The following is a 5,671-nucleotide window of genomic DNA, read 5'->3' on the forward strand; positions in this document are numbered from 1 at the left end:
TGCTGCTGCCAGCGCAGAGCTTATGGGAGCTGCTCCTCCAGAGGCTGGTGGTGGGGTGGCACTGAGCCAGCATGTCCCGCGTTCACCTGCATTTGCCGTGTAGATGGATGATTCAGAAAAGCCCAAGAAAGCCCTCTTCTCCCTCCCACGATATCCAAAGAGGTTGAATAAATCCGATATCAAACTGATGAACAAGTCTTGAAATGGTGGCCTGCCTTCTTGTGCTAAATAGATTTACAGATAAGCACCAACCGTTTCTTTTGTGAATCAAACTCCTTGACACTAAGCAAAGCAATTGTAGTGGGTCTTCTGGGAATTAAATGTATTTACTGCTGATGTTTTTAAAATAGCTGTTTACAGGGTGTCAGATAGTAAGACTGTGTATGATTCATAGTAAATAGCAGCATACCAGAACTTTACACTCTCCTTGCATGGTAATTTGCCTGCTAGCTTGGTTGGATGGAAGGAGAATATTTAGCTTTCTGCTGTAAATATACTTTACGATTAGCACTCTTAAAACAGAAAAAGGGAAAGACAGCATAGCAACTTCTGTTAAATTTTATATAAACAGCATTAATCAAGTGCCTTCTGTATTGTATTCTCCTTGCATTTATGCCCCAAATTGACCGTTCTTTTCATCCTAGAAAACATTTTCTGTTACAATGTCTACCCTGTGTTGTTTTTTTTTTTTTAAATGTATATGGTTTGAATTCCATTTCAACGACCTTCATAGACATCTAGGACATTTTGAAATATGTACAACCAGTTACTTCATTATTTATTGCACTGTAACTGCCGAGAAATGAATGGAGGATTCCGCTGTATTTGCCATGGTACTGTTGATGTAGAATCTGATTAAACCTGCTAGCATGATGCATACATGGCTGGACAGCTGTGTTGAAATTTTTTTGTGTCCTTATAGAAACTGCTTATGCACAGTGTGGCGGCTGTGTTGAGCGGCTTAGGCAAGAGAGGCGTATACTAGTTTTTTGTAGGCCATTTTTTCTTACCTATTGGAATGAAAGACACCTTCTGCATGGGGTAAACATGCCATATACTCTTTGTAGAGCTATTTAGCTGCTTCCAAGAACACTTTCTATCCTGAACTCAGATCAACGATGGTAGAGGTGGTCTAGGAAGGTCTGGGAGAAGGTATCTGTACCTGCTTCCTGGTCAGTGGCATCATCAAGGGACCAGAAAAGCAGGGGTGGAGAAACTGGTGTAGGTATCCTAAGCCTTCCTGTAGACAAAATCTATTTTACATATTATACCAGGAGCTAGAATAAAGACTGTGGATCTATATCCTATTCCATGCCGAGGATAAGTTTCTTCATTTTGCCAACCTTTTAAAAGATCTATATACTCGGCTGGCTATTGGACAGCACTGAGATGAGAGATGAATTGTACTCTTGATAGACGTGTCATCTACAACACTTTCATTAATTAACTCTCTTTCCCCTGCAACATGCATACACGTGCACGGATGGACAAACACACACAATTTCTGCAGATATTTTCAAAATCTTTTTGTGTAGGCGTTGTTCTTACTTTGTATCCTGCACAGAGCGTCTTTATTCACCTTCTGAGGTTAAAATACCTCCATGAAATCATAAATGGATTTAACTAAATTTTGCTTTTAAATTTCTACTGCAAATCAGAGCTGAGGTTTGTACTTGTACCCATGAGAATCTTTGACCTCAGGACAGACTTTTAGATCTCCAAAGCACACATCACCATAACAAAATTAAAGCACTATGGGTTATGCTGGAACTCAGAATAAAGGCAACACTTATCTAAAATTCGTCCAGTGAAGTGTTTGGTGTGTCATTCTATTTAACAGTTACAGTTTGCAGAAGTTCATTTGTCTACTTTTTTTTCCTAGTGAAAGAAAAATAAAAGCAGAAAGATAGCTTTTAAATTGGTACCTAAACCAGTAAGAGGAATATGTCGTGAACTAGTTTTTCTGCTATTGTAGTTCTAAATATTAAAGTAACAAAAAGTATTTCTTTTTCATTAAATTAATTTATTTCCATGTTTTTCTCTCTTTTCCTCTCTCATCCCAATTATTCTTTTCTTTTTATAATGCTCTTGTTAAGTACTTACAATCCAACTGTAATCTGTTGCCACAGCATTTGTACAGCTGAAAAGAAAACATTACTGAATTGTCAGCATGTTTTCAACTTCATTAAAGATGACAACCTGGTAATCAACTGTACAGACTGTATTACCACAGTTACAGGGAAATCTGAGCTGTTTTCCTGCCATTAAATCATCCTAACAGCAACCGACATACTCCAGAGTTGATTTGCTCAGCTCACGCTTTCATGTTTCCTAATCAGTTGCTTTGAGAGAATTTGGAATTTGCTTTTGTACGTCTCTCTGGAACAAAGACTGCTCCTGAACCGCTGTTTGAACTAGTGGTAGAGTGACGATGTAACTGTGATAAGTTTACTGGGGATGACTGGTTTTGAGGTAAAGTTTGAGCTGCTCTTCCACTGAATTAAAGAACTGAAATTTGTCAGGGGCCAAAAGTCCTGTTCAAAGAGAACTGACTTTGTGTAATGCTCGTTAAATTTCATCTTCATTTCACTAAATTGTGGTCTTTTGGAAATGTCGTGTGCGCACAGACAGGTCATTTTGATTTTTCTGTAATTCCACCAATACAAAGCATAATGCTTCCTTACAGAAAAGTTTTGAAAGAGTGCAGAGACTGAAACTGGCACAAATGACAAGCAGTGCAGTCAAGGAGAAGGAAGAAAAACGGGAGAATGACAATAACATGAGGTGACACCTACATAAGTCAGAATACACAGTTTAATTTTTTTCCTTAAAAGAAGAAGAATGATCTAATTAGCTATTCATGACTAGACCTTTAGGACTAGCGCAAAAGTATTTTAGGCAGGATTTGGTAGAAGAAAAGAAATGACTTGATGCCAAGTTTGGAGATGTCCATACAAAACTTAAGGGTTAGGATGGAAAAAAGTACAAAGGTGCTGATGAGAGAAAAATCTAGTCAGAGTTTGTCAAGACAAGTGTTGGTGACAGAGCAGAATTGAACCATGGGAAAGGAGACCAATTGTTTGTCGGATACAGGCAAGGTGATATGTTCTATAGGAAATAGAAAGGAAATAATCTGAAGGTGATGCAAAGAGGCTTCTTGGAACAATTTAAGAGATAGGGTCAAAGAGATATGTAGAAGTGATTCGCAGGCACCAGATGAATTTAAATGGGAAAATATGTATAGAAGGAACAGAGTGACAACAGCTGCAGTAGTCAGATGAAACATCTCTAAGAGAAAAAAGAGAGCAATTTCAAACAAGGGAGGACACAATGAATATATGAACAGAGAAAGACAGGAAAGGAGCCAAAGATGACTTCCTGGGTCATAAGAATCATTCATGAAATATATATGATGGAGAGCTGTATATCCAGAAACCAGATGTATAAATGAAAAAAAAAAGTATGAAGGCAACATCAAGGTATGAAAAGCAGTTGAAGGAAAGCATGTGGCAGAGCACAATCACAGGAAGCAAGTAGTGTCTGCCAGACCGCATCATTCAAAGAAAAATGCCCTGAGCACGGCTTCTTGCCAAACAAACAGTTGCTGTTCCAAGACCAGATAAATTTGCTGTTGGCTAGAGGCCTCGCATTTTTCTGATCAAAAGTCCCCAGACAAGAAGCATACAAATGCAGTATATCAACAGCAAGCATCTGACACATTGTGCATGTGTTGTGCAATGGCTGTGCATGCACTGGTTGCCCAGATTTGCAGTGCATGTGCAGATCAATCGGACAGCGTGTGCCCAGTGGTTTTAATGCACTTCGGTTACGTTGGACTTGCTCTAAGGAGGAGACAAAGCTACCCTGTGTGTGGACAGTGACCATTTGTCTAGGATTTCAGGACATCTGCCAGCCCAAACTCATCCTTTTCTGGAAGGTGGAAGAGGCAATAGAGGAGGAAAGCTGTGCCAGTGTTGTCAGATAAGGATATTCATGAAGTGTGTAAGAGCAAAGCATTCTGCACAACTTAGGCCCAGAGAAAAATACAGTCCAGGTCCTTGCAGAGTAGAGATGGAGAATTTAGCAATAGTGCAGCCACTTTCACTTTTGCTGCAATGCAGTATGAGGAAATGTACTTATATCACGTGGTTACGTTACTTGAACTGGTCTGCCAGAATAGGCAGAAGAACTCGGAACATTGAGTCTAAGCCACGACGTTCATATAGTATATATCGGCAAGGCTGATAACGTCATGAAGGCATACTGGGGAAATGCAGGTTTAGATGTAAGTATTTGGACAAATTTTGATGCCTGTGTGATAGCTATGACAGCAGAGCCACTCCTAAGAACATTTGCCTTAGCATCAGGAGGCATGATATCAATTTTATAGTCTATGGGTTGCCTATGAACTCGTCTTCCAGCAGAAAAGATCGAGGAAGATTTTCTTGGTGCGTTTAAAGGATACCTGGTGCCTCCCAGGCTCCAGGGATTCGGCTACTTCCAAATGCAGTGTGACTAACACACGTGCCATAGTGACTGCCATTAGTGACAGGGGACGGCAACATACGGCTGAGCATAACTGAAAAAGGGGGAAACCTCAGCAATTGAGATTACCAACACTAGCATGAGATAAGTGAGCATAGGCCTTCTGTAGCTACCAAAATCAAGTATCAAAACTAAGGAGACTGTCTCTGCTGAGCCTGAGCTACCGTGCAGCTGTGACTCTTCTCCCTTTTTCTGCTAGACTATGTGATCACACAGGACACGACCCTTGGGGCAAGTGTCTCACTTGTCTTTTCTTTCTCTCTACAGCCCAGCTACAGTCTAACCACCCTAGAGGACATCACTTACAGGCCCTCTTCAGCAATTACAGTCTGATTCTGGACAGTGTGTCAGATGATTGGACAAAGAAGGGTTCGAAGTACACTCACTTGTCTGTCTTGAAGACGGCTCTTCCAGAATATGCCTTCTGGTATATTCATATAGCATCTGCACAAGTCCAGAAAGGGTACAGTGAAATATTAGATGGAGTAGGAATCCTTTCTGTTGACAATCTAGTATATAGAGACACTCAACAAAAACCTAATAACACTACTCATAAGATGGAGTGCCATCTAAAACTGAATCATAGCAAAATAAAAATTGGTGTTGTGCGAGTTACTTTGATCAGACCTTGGAAAAAAATACCTCTGGACCTGTTCAAACAAACTGAAAACAATAAAGCATTTTCAAATCTCCAACTTCTTGGTGGAAAAATCAGAGTCCATAATAATCATGGTGGTTTACCTAGCACCGATTAATACAGATCCTTGCTATGAAGCCCAAAATAAAAGGCAAAAAGCACATCTTATTGGGAAAATTTGATGAGAACTTTGAGAACACAGGGGCTGTATCATTTTTAAACCACAATAAATGGCAGCAACAAAGTCACTGGATGTGTTCCAGGGTACGTTCCTAGAAATTCAGGTCACAACACTGAGAGGGTAGATAGGCCGTAAATAGTGGACGAAGCAGTATTTTGCAGGAGACACTTTGGGGGCATAAGGATTGAAAGTGTAGAACTATCACAGGAAAATTATACTCAAATAGAAAAGAATTTACCACTGTCAGTGGATGTCAGTACGTACTGTGCAGTATAGCTGAAATAGATCACAAACCTTAGGGGATATTC

This window comes from Gymnogyps californianus, chromosome 3 (assembly GCF_018139145.2).
Source record: "Gymnogyps californianus isolate 813 chromosome 3, ASM1813914v2, whole genome shotgun sequence".
Taxonomy (NCBI): Eukaryota; Metazoa; Chordata; class Aves; order Accipitriformes; family Cathartidae; genus Gymnogyps; species Gymnogyps californianus.